Genomic DNA, 12,597 nt, shown 5'->3' on the forward strand with positions numbered 1-12,597 from the left:
TTCAAATACCTTGTGTACATTTTCTAATATCTACATACTGTAGCTACCTGTCAAATCAGATGGAGATGCAGTTGCTCAGTGATCAGCACTGCTGTCCCACAGCTCTAGGGTCCCAAGTTTCAATCCTGCCCCATCCTACCTGTGCAGAATGTGCATGTCCCACTCTGGCATACAGTAGTGGCTAAGGCTTGGGACCTCAAGCCCTGAGACTGTGAGTTCAAATCCCATTACTAACACTGTGTGCCCATGAGCAAGTCACTTCATCTGCCTGGACTCCAATCAGAAAAACAAAAGAAATGTAACTAATTATATCTCAAATATTTTAAGGCACCTTTAATAAAGGTGTCAGTCAAACAATAAGTAATAATAAATAATAATGTCTGCATGGGTATTTCCAGATAAGCATTTTGGTTAATCTAAATCGAGCTGTTATAAGCTAGTGTGGGTATGTGCACGACCACGCATGCCGATGGGCTTGCAATTACAGGCACTGTCTATAGGAGGGCCATTGGGTTAATTATACCCATTACTAAAGTTGGGGGAAAATAACCAAATATTCCATCCCAAATCCCAGAGGAATGATAGGGAAAAGCCACTATGGTTGAATTAGGTTAAAATATCCATGTCAGGTAAATTAGAATCAACACATTTCTACATAACTATGTATATATATTACAGGTACAGCCAGAGGTTGGGTAAACCTAGCATTACGCAGTTAACACCCATTAACCAAAAGACCTGGGTAAACCTAGCATTACCTGGGTAAAATTGGGCTTTATCTGGGTAAAGTGCGACCTACCCTCAGGTTAAGGTATATGAAATTCATCTTTAACCAGTTGGGGTTGGGTAATCCTAAAATTACCTGGGTAAAGTTAGAAAGTCATATTTTATTCCAGCTTTACCCAGGTCTTTGGATAATGTGAGCTTTAACCGGGTAATGCTAGGTTTATCCAAATTTCGGGCTTTACCTGTTACTTACATATAATGCAAAGTGGACTAACTCATCTGCTCACTCACTCACTCATCAACAAAAACAGTACTTAAAAAGATGAAGTTTAGCAGGATAGTACATCTAAACCAGCAGGTATCCACTAAGAACAGAAACTTCAATATATCAATATTTAGGGGAATGGGGAAACACACAAAACATCTCAAAAATTTCTTGAAAATGTGATTGAAATTTAGTGATGTTATACAAAAAAAATTAGGGTTTTTTTTTTGTTTGCTTGTTGATCATTTTTTTTTATTTGTCGATATTTATTAATTTTATGCTAACTTTCAAAATCTGCACTATGCTGACAGGGGCTTCACGCAAACAAAAGACACAACAGAAGCAAACGACATGAGTAGTAACAAATGGGGTGGACAGGACACTGAAGAGGAGGGAGGTGTCCTGGACAGGAAAAACCAGATGTAATCACATTTGGTGTCTATGGTCAGGTATGAAATGGAAAGAGAAAGTTCAGCTAGGCTCAAGAAAGATACAAAACTCAATGGTCAACAAGCACGCTATAAAACTCCCCGGAGTGTGACTGTTGCTGTGGCTGTAAGCATTGGCGCTGCTTCGTCAGAAGCAAAAAGGAAGGGAAAGAGTGTCACTAAGTAGTGGCAAAAGTGATGTCTTTGGAACTTTGGAGAGAAAACGTCAGTTTAAACTTAATAGGTCCCCCTATGAGGCACTCCATTGTAATAATCATTCCCACCTATGGACTTTAAAAGTGGACTAACTACACCGTCCTCTGAAACTGTCCATATTTACATTTGTGTCTTGTCACACACGTGTGAGTAGGAGGCAGCTAAAGGGCCTGAGTAATTGTAATCCCACCACCGAAAGGGGGGTGGCAGAGTGTGCTGTCTGTCTTTCTCAGTTACTTACAGACCGTTCCCAGGAAATCCAGCCAGGTTCCAGCACCCTTGATGATATCACTTCCGGGTCCGGCCCCAGAGATGATGTCACTTCCAGGATCTGCCCCCAGAAATGATGTCACTTCCAGTCCTTACAACATCACTTCTGGTTCTGGTCCTAATGATGACATCATTTCCTGACCGGGCCTTTAAAGCCGCCATCTTTCTTGCATTTGATTAGTTCTGTTTTGGACTCAGTCTTGTGAATGTCTCTGTTCAATCATTTCAATTTTAGCAACCAGGATACAATATACGGGAGGCTGCCCCAAACCTTTATCATATCTTTTGGCATTATTTGTCACAGTCTGTTTATTTTGGATGAGGATGCCCCACACCCCACTCTCCAAATTTCTTTGAATATTGTGACCGATCATGCTATGCTTTCTTTCTCTGGGGCTGGATAAGCCACAGAGAAAACATACTTTTAAACAGCTTAACTGTTTTCCCGTGTAGGATCAACTGCACTCAATAGAACAAAAGTCATATCTGGCTTTAAAGCTAGCTCACTTAACCAGTAGTTTGTTCTTTGTTCCATGTAGGCCACCTAAGACAAATGACTCCATTCAACTGAATGCTTTAGAGAAAGATGCCTTCAAGTTCTTTTAATCTGAAGGAACCACTGCTGGAGCAAAACAACTAAGCTCCAATACTATTTCTTCAAGTCCACTTTTGCCCAGTTGTCTCCTGGCTGTCTTTTTGTGCAATTTAGAAGTCCAAATGTGACGATGTACATTCACATCTGCTGACTTTAGAAGGAGGCCCTTGACTGTTTAAGAAGCCTCCAAGCCATAGTAATAGCAGTTATTTTCTTCCACTTCAGCCACTGGAGAAAATCACCCCAAAGCTAAAAACATTCAGTTCATTCAATGGAGAACCTAAAGCGACTTGCAACATTTAAGATAACGTTGGTTTCATTTCTTTTGAGTTTCCAACTGGAGCACAGGCAGGTGACGTAAACTGCTCATAGTCACACAGTGTCAGAAGCAGGATTTGAACCCACAACCTCAGGGTTTGAAATCCTCAGTCCAAACTCTTACCCACTACACCACACTGCTTGCCAATAATATTAGCATTTTGAAAGAAAAAAAAAATACAAGTATTGCATACACAAAAGTACTTAGTTATACAGTAATTCTGATATATTCAATTAACTGATGGTGCTACAACTAAGATCAATTGTCTAATGAAATTTCCTGGGCAAAGTCGGGTAACACAGCTAGTTACGTATAAATGTGGAACTGTTCTGAAACTAAAAAGTAGTCAACGGTGACAGCAAAATGTTAATTTTTACCAAAGCAGCCCAACAAACCATAAGATATATATTTAATTTCAGCCCCTGACTAGCTCAGCATAATCACTAAATTTGATGCAATCAAAATATAGAGTAATAGTCGTCGTTAAACACTGACCCATGATTCATGTTTACCCTGTCCATGTCTGCAGAGAGCACAATATCATCATCTGCCAATTTGTGATGTCAGAAAGTCTTTCAAATGAGTAGCCAACTACAGAGAGCACTTCAGAGACCCAGGAGCAAACATGAGGAGTGTGGCATCAATTAATTCATAGACAGAAGTGAACAAGTTTAAAAGGCATTTTTAATGTACAGTAAGTGCATTTAAGGATATGCTTATATAATGACTTAAAATTTTTATCAGTTTTCAAAAATTGTAGGGTACAGAAACAGATAATTTATCTAGGCAACAAAGCTAAAAAAAAATTAGATATATTCTGAGATAGATCCTTAGAACAACTGAAAAGAAGCAGACCGTGTTTTATGTAACAATCTTAACACAAGATCAGAGTCTTTTGCAGGTTTCTATGAAAATAAGGTTTTCTTTAGGTAGACATAAAATGATTTTAGATTAATGCCATTACTGTCCCAAAGGGTAGCTGTCAATGTACAGTAGTTAATAATGCTCCTTTCCGTATGAACATGCTGGCAAGGAGGTCATAAGCTGCTTTGCGTACAGCTGAGATATGCCATAAGTGCTATATGGCAGGGAACAATTTTTGCTGGTCAATCAAAACCGAAAATGAGCCATTTACAGTGTGGTGGATGTTGTGCAGCAGCCGTGGAAAATAGCCTTCACTTTTGCTTGCATGAAAAGGGAAAGAAAGCCTCCGCACTACCAACGTAGTTCTGCATCAATTTGTCCTTTTGCTGGTACGGTGGCTTCATATTGAGTGTATGCCTTTGCTGTTCTGGATCAGATAAGACCTATTATATTTGAAAAAAGTTCCAGAAGGCACCAGGAGTTCAATTTGTCTGATCTTCTGGATTTCTTTTAAATTTACCATATGAACACATGTGGTATGATTTACAAAGTAGCAACCACGAGAATAAGACAGTCTGATTATGGGATTTTATCTGATTTGGATCAGCTGACTAGCTGTTGGCTTACTAAAGCCTTTTATCCTCCTCCACCTCCCCCTCCCATTCTTTATCGTTGTCCCCTATCACTCTGACAATGTAATGTGGTAGACCAATTTTACCCCAAGGGCACCAATATCACATTTCATCAAAATCCTCCATGGGATTTTTCATGCACATGGCGAGACCAATAAACGATCAAGCGTGTCTGAGAAATGGAACTAAGGAGAATGCAGGCTACCCTGAGCAATTCACGTTGATTTAAATAATCATGTAATCACATTAGACCCCAAAGCCGAACATAAAGAAAAATGTAAAGCCACCCTCAGTTTTAAAGGATGCTTATGAGTCATTTCCAGTCTCTTATGAATACCAGGAACCACAAAACTGGCACCTACATTTGCAGTCTGTTTTTCTTTGCTGACAAAAACACGAAAATATAACATCAGTGACAAGTGAGTAGAGCTAATGAGGAGATCTGTCTATTGTGTTATCACAAAATAAATAAATAAAGCAGTCCATGGAGACCTTGTTACTGTTTACTATGCACTCAAGGGCCCGGACAGAGCTAATTAAGAGCAAACATTCATTGGTAAAGCTCACAGCTTTAAAGCCTAGGCGACTTGCTTTTGAGGTAAGGGGATCCAAACAAGGTGCGGTAATGAAGGTTTCTGATCATCTAAATGCAACACCTAACTGTCCTTGGTGTGTGAAATACACCACATGAATACCATTTGATTCCCGTTATTGATCAAGCACAATCATGCAGATAAAGCCAACCGCCAAAAACTTTCAGTATAAAGTATAAGCAAACAGTGACAGCTGTGAAATTAGCATACAATGACATCCAACCTCTTTCTGTTAGAGGTAAGATTGCTTATTTCGAAGCTGTCTGCCCTTACAGAAAGAAATTCACCCTGCATTCCAACTCCAGACCTTGCTACAGACTCCATAAGTCAACTTATAAAACCAGAATGAGTTCTGCGTCAGGACCAATATTGCTCACGGCACTGCAAATCCTACAAAGGAACACTAAATCAAGCTCAGTATCTCAATATCAGGCCAAAGGGGCTTAGGATATCAAGATATCAGGGACATGGTGATTTAGGTCACTTACCCTGCAAATTTCAAATCACAGGTAAAGCCTTGGCGAGTGCAGTAACACTGCACACACTGTTTTAGAGTTCAGTGATATCAGAAAGCCTTTAAAGAGCCAAAGCACAAATGAACAAGATGCTTTGTAAAATTGTGGATGTTAAAATTTGTATTTAAAAAAAGAATGATTTCTGGATGAAGCAATACAGTAAAATAAAAGGTATGCAAAAATGTATTTACCTTTCAAATAAATGTCTAAAGCAATACAAATCATTTGTTGAACTGCATTGAATTTAAATGACTAAAACTTTATTCACCATACACACGTACACATACTAGGAATTTAACTTGATACAGCTGGTGCCACACACACATATATCTTATATATAAATGTCTACATGTAGAAGTGTGTGTGTCTGTCCGGCCTGGAAGTGAGAGGTGGAGTCGGGGGAAAGGCTCCGCCTCTGAGGAAAGAGAAAACTCGCTTAGATGCTAATAACACAAGCGAGGCCAGCACGTCAACAAAACGAAACCTCAGAAGAAAGACAAAGTCGCTTAGCCACTAATACAGATTCGAGGCAAGTACATCGGCAAAACAGTATCCCCTTTACTTTTCCTCCTGCTGCTAATGCACAAGTGAGGCGAGCACGTTGGCAAAACAAATCCTCTTAGAAGAGAGATGCCCAGAGTAGTTCCTATCAATTACCTTGCATCTCTACATTTCAGTTCTTTTTCCTGACGATTTCAATATTTTCTAGGACCACAGGCTTTTTACAGCATGGGCTTACACAGCTAGTACATAAACTGTATAAATAATAACATAAGAATAAATATGCCTGTGACAACTCAGAAAGACCCATGCCTGTTCATATGGTGTACTACAGGGAGAAAAAAAGTTTTTCTTATGGTGTGCGGTTTTTGTCATAATGAACCTCATCTTCTGCCAAAAGGAAGCCTCCTGAAGAGTCCATGACCAAGATGGTTATTATTGGTTATGATCTTGCTTCCACGCCTAACAGTCCTGGTGGCATACAAGTCCTGGAGAGATGGCAATTGGCAGCCAATCACCATCTCGCCATGATACACTGCAGTCTATCTGTATCTTTGACTGCAGCAGAAGCATACCTGACCATGACAAAGGAGGTGAGAATAGACACAATGCCAATGGAGCGGAAATGCACCATTATTGTCTCTGGCAGGTTGAACTTCTTCAGCTAGCGCAGAAAAACCATCCTCTGTTGAGGTTCCTTGGAGAGTGTATGGATGTCCAGCTCCCATTTGAGATCCTGAGCGATGACAGTACCCAGGGAAGTGGAAAGACTATTTACTGTTAAATCACACAGTGTAATACGGGTCAGCAAGGGTGTGCTCCTCCTGAAATCAACTACCATCTGCACAATCTTCTGAGCATTAAGCTCCAGGTTGTACTGAGTGCATTATGACATTAGATGATCAATTTCCATCCTATTGGCAAAGTCGTCTCAATCAGGGATAAGCCAATTTAAAGATGCCAATTAAGTGAATGACATCTCTTTTGCGTGCAGCAGGAAAAAAATAGCTGTTTCTCCTAGTCTGAATAATATCATCAAATTTGTCAACAATGCAGTAGAAAATTTTTGTTGGAAGAGCAAACATGAAAATAGCAGGAGTTGTAAGACCACACTGTAAATGAACCATGATCATATGGTTTAATTTTTCCCTCAATTTTATAATGTTCTAGGTTCAACTTGTAAAGTAATATAAATTCTTGTCTTGGAGAGATATTTTTTTTTCTTTTACTTTCAAAATATACAAAGTAAAGAGCACAACTAAAATAATGACAAAGCACAACATTCAATGGATATGTGTGGAGGACAGGAATCGTGCGCTTCTACAAATTTACTCAGGGCCACAGGCTCACCTACAGTGGTCTTGAGGCCAGACTGAGATGTGGCTGGTTGGCAGACCCCTATATTTAGGTGTTGCTGAATCAATGTTACAGTTTACAAAAAGGAACAAATATAAATGAATAATAGAAGAAACATTAAATATGTTTTTCCTTTATGGATAAAATAGAGCAAGAATAACACTACTGTATATGTCTTCTGTCAGCAAACCAGTTTGAAAATGAAATGTGGCCCAGTAGTTAGGATGCGTGATTATATATTTAAAGGTCACAATTCAAAATCCCACCACTGCCTTACTTTGTGAACTAAACAAATCTATATTGCATCCTGTGCTCATGTTAATAATTATTATTATTAATATTATTAATAGTGGGAATTAAATCTAGTGCAATAGTGGTCTCCTGAGTGAAGGCTACATTAATATTTGTTCAAGGGTCACTCAAAAACTTCTAAATCAGCTTGCAACTGTTTAGAAAACATAACGGAAAAACAAAACACAGTTAACATGTGTGTTAACTCAAATTGACACATTTACTAAAACTGAAAGCTACAGACAATGAAAAGGCACCAAGAAATGAAGCAAAAAAGGTTTTATATTTACACAAAAAAAACCTTTTGATCTCACATTCAAAGGTAAGTCCACAGCAGTATTCAATTAACACAACATCAACACAAAACTCACAAGTGCATCATTTATCACCATAGTCGCCCTGCTTTTCAACACCCTTGATTAAGTGTCTCCAGTGTCATTTTTCAGCACAAAATGAATTCTAGCTGTGTGGCAGACTGTGTATGTACTGCATGCTGCAAATCAAGTTCAATGGCAAGGTATCAGCACCCTAAAACATGTACGAGGGGTCCACAGAAATGACAATCTCGGAGCATATGGTCAGGACTCTGTGTTTGAAAATATTAAACCTGCTATTAAGTCCTTTATGTTATACAGGTGAGGTGAACTATGGCCACTGTAATCATTTTTAATAGCAGGCAGTACTACCCTTGCAATTTTAAAGAAAGAAATCTGCAGCTGATTTCTGGTGATAGTGGACTGAGGAGACATCCTTACAGTCAGAAGCCTGATTAGACTTGAGCTCATGGAATTCTCCTTTGGCTTGACTGGCTAAGATGATTACGTTGCACAGTTCAGAGTTGTGGACCAGAGTTTCTGTTACAGTACATACACACACACACACACACACACACACACACACACACATACATACATATATATATATATATATATATATATATATATATATATATATATACATATATATATATATATACATATATATATATATATATATATATATATATATATATATATATATATATACACACATACATACTGTAACAGTAGGGGGCGCTAGTGCTCCCTTGAACCCTCAGGTACCACGCCAAACACCAGGTAAAAGTCCAAGACTCTATTTATATAATAATTACATGCACAAAGCACCCTCCACTCCACACTACTCATATAATCAATAATCAATCAACAATCACAATTCCTCCTCTCCCAGACGTGTTGCCACCCTTCCTCCCAGCTCAGCTCACTCGTCTGGGGTTTCCCAGAGTCCTTTATAGTTTCTGACCCAGAAGTGGATCCAGCCCTGCAATCCATGAGTCCTCATCACTTCCGGGTCAGATTAAAAGTCCTTTTCTTCAACCCGGAAGCACGTCGTTCTTTCCGTTCATGTGATCAGGACGCACTTCCGGGTTATAGGGCACGTAGCACTCCTCAAGCCTCCCTACAGCGGCTCCTGGTGGTCCCCATGGTATCCAGCAGGGTTGTTTATAAAAACTACAATGTTCATAAGGCCCTGCTGGAAATCGGGGAACTTCCATGCTGCTGGGAGGGCTCCATCTGGCGGCCTGGAGGTGTGGACCGGAATATTTGGCCGGCCATCCCTCACAATACATACACACACACATATATACATACACACACACACATATATATACATACACACACACACATACTGTATATATGTATATTATAAATAGCATTCAAAAATGATGTAGTATTGTGTATGCAGTTATTGAAATACAGTACTATATTGTAAATTTATTTGACTTGTCTCATGCATTCTGTTGTTCATCCTGGGCATGCTTAATAAAGTGTATAACAATTTGCAGACACCTGGGGTAACTTACAGCCTCACGTCTCCTTTTTCAGCTTCTTTTAAGCCTACTGTTATCTTTGTTTCCTAAGTTTACTATTCTATTTAATAACAAACTACTCTGTGTACCAAATACTTTATCTTGCAAAAAATTAATTCACTGCCAATACTTTGTGACTGCAAATAGGAGACAATGTAATTCTTCTTGACATCTGTCTAGAAACTTTGTTGTGTTATGATCTTTCTTGTTACATGAATACAATTTCAATGCTGGACATTGCTGGCCTTCTAGAATCGATGGCAGGCTAATCAGAAAAGAATTCAAAACACAGGTAAGTAATGTGCCTCTTAGTCTTCCACGAATAATTCTACTACTACATTACATCTGTCCAGGATCTAATAAAGTTACAATGTTAGCACAATCATTTTCAGCTAGCCAGTTCTTTTTTTATGGTATAGCAGAATTTGTGTGCTGAGATCCATGGGGCTGAGAGGTAAAACACGTTTGCATAACGTTTCTTAAATATAAATGTATGACGTTTTGTTATACTGTGGAATGACTGTGTTAGCAATGAAGCATCACAACTCCAGGAGACCACACTCCAAGATATATGGCAATAGCCTTTTCTCCCAACATCTGTAAATATTTTCTTCCCACATCCCAAAGATATGTGCATTAGTGAATGATTTGTGGATAAATGCCTCAGTGTGTGTGAGTGTGTTAAGCGATAGACCCCTGTGTCCAGGACTAGATTTAAGAATGAATGGAAAGACTGACAGGTGATTTTGAAACAAACTTAGTTTTTGGTAGCAAACAAGATACCTGGTAGTTCAGCTATGGTCTGGAGTTTGATCATTCTTCTTCTTTTAGTTACTCCCATTAGGGGTCACCACAGCGGATCATCTTCTTCCATATCTTTCTGTCCTCTACATCTTGTTCTGTTACACCCATCACCTGCATGTCCTCTCTCACCACATCCATAAACCTTCGCTTAGGTCTTCCTCTTTTCCTCTTGCCTGGCAGCTCTATCCTTATCATCCTTCTCCCAATATACTCAGCATCTCTCCTCTGCACATGTCCAAACCAATGCAATCTCGCCTCTCTGACCTGAAATTGACTAGTCTTTAACACTCCATAATATACATGGGGGTGTTGGGAGAGAAGCAGTCCTCTGGATCACACATCTTTAAGTTACTCACAAGGACAAATAAAACAAGGTGTAATAAATTCAGGGTTGGACTGCTGGAAAATCAGCCCACACACCTTGGAATCTGCAAAAAAGCTATAAATCTTAAAAAATGGAAAAACTGAATTTTGAATTCCAAATGAGCTCATTTACTTTGGATAATTCTGTGTGTGTATTTAATTCTTGTGGTCAATAAGTAAGAGTAAATCTCTTAAAGTGTGTGACATTATCCATATTTATTGCTAGAGCTGCATGTTCATATATTTGATGTATGCTATAAAGTCTTTTCTTAAGATTCAGCTTATTTGAAAGAACTTTACTTTTCCATAAATAATGCTTCTAACCAATCAGCCACCATTAAGTAAGTTCCCATGGTAACAAACATGCCATTTTGTGCAGCTTTGTGATTAGCTGTTGATAATGCCAAAGCTAGTGAAAACATAGTGTTAGTTTTACCAGCTTTGTGCCCAAAATTGATACAGAAAATGGGATTTTTAACTGAAAACAGAGAATGCAGGGCAGCACAATGGTGCTGTGGTAACAAAAGTCTTGGGAGAGTGTAAGGAAACTAGGGTTCACATCCTGGGTCCTCCCTACGTAGAGTTTGCATGGTCTCCTCGTGTTTATGTGGTGTTCCTCCAGATGCTCCAGTTTCCTCCCACTGTCGAAATATATGCAATTTAGGTGAATTAACAGTGCTAAACTGCTCCACTTGTGTGTGTGTTTGCCCTGTCCAGGGCTTGTTCCTGCCTTGCGCCTTGTGCTAGCTGGGACAGGCTTCAGCACCCCCTGCGACCCTGGTCTGGATTAACTGTGTTAAAAAATTACATGATGTCTCACCCCTCTTTTACTCCATTTATCTCTCTTAATTGATTATTTTATCTATTCATTTGTCTTTACTAGCATAAAGTTTTACACTGCTGGCCTAGCCCTCTTTCTCAGGGGTGGGGGTTGATATATTTTGAACCTTTTTCTTTTTTTTTCTTTTTGTAAAACTCGAGTTATGTGTATGGAGTGTTATTTGATTAAAATAAAAATTCAATAAAATTTAAATATAAAAAAAAAAGAAAATGACATGATGGAGAATGCATTTTGAAGTATGCACAGATAAAAATCTGCATAATATACAACAATACCTAATGCTATTTTTGCAAAGATAGCCATCAAAGGTCTTCTTAGATATCAATATTGATAAAAGAACACTGACAACAACTGTGAAGGTCCCTTTGTGCATTAGGAAATCCAAGCATTTTCAATCATACCTGATTTAAACACAGAGTCAAGCATGAGCCACTGGGTCCAAAACCGGTACCTCTAGAAAAAGACACCCGTCAAACACAGGGAATAGTCACGCACATAATTAACTTGGCCCTCCTGGACTAGTTTAGTGTCACCAATTAGCCTAACATGAATGTTTTTCCTCCTACATCCTAAAGGCAGAGTACTGGGGAAAGTACACAATCAGATTGGGACCGTGCAAATCCCAGAAAGACTTGGTGAGGATTCCAGGAACTATGACAAAGCAGTGGTAACAACTGTGTCACTTACCCCATTGGTCTCTCAAACTTGAAAGTGTTCACAGTATACAGTACTGACATTTTAATTTTAGAAGTTTATCTGAATGCCTGTGTAATTAACAAGACTATCAGGTGTCTGCCAGCTAGACCAGTAGCAGTAGGTATATCAGGTTCTTCACGCTTTGTATTAATAAATAAGATCAATTTGTGGTTTAACTACATTTGCTCTGTGTACGCGTGTGTTTGTGCACCTTATTTCTATAATCTTGGTGCTCATGACAATAACCAGAGCTACCTAAGAAAATGTGTAATATAAAATAATGAGCTTCAACCTAAACATTGTGGCCCAGTGGCTTTACTGGTAAATTCTGAAGACCAGATTGTACGTTCAACCCCCAACACAGACTCATCACGCAATTATGAGCAAGTTAAGGACCCAACCTCAATATAATTTTATTATAACTGCAAAACACTTTGGAAAGGTATTTGTTCTGGGAGGCAAAGCAAAGTTAG

General features: G+C 38.9%; 1 protein-coding gene across 2 annotated transcripts in view; it reads right to left on the reverse strand.

The window, feature by feature from the left end:
• Positions 1-12,597, reverse strand: part of fbxl17 (F-box and leucine-rich repeat protein 17) — a 965,787-nt gene that overhangs the window by 347,995 nt on the left and 605,195 nt on the right. The window lies entirely within an intron of this gene.

Source organism: Erpetoichthys calabaricus, chromosome 7 (genome assembly GCF_900747795.2).
Source record: "Erpetoichthys calabaricus chromosome 7, fErpCal1.3, whole genome shotgun sequence".
NCBI lineage: Eukaryota > Metazoa > Chordata > Cladistia > Polypteriformes > Polypteridae > Erpetoichthys > Erpetoichthys calabaricus.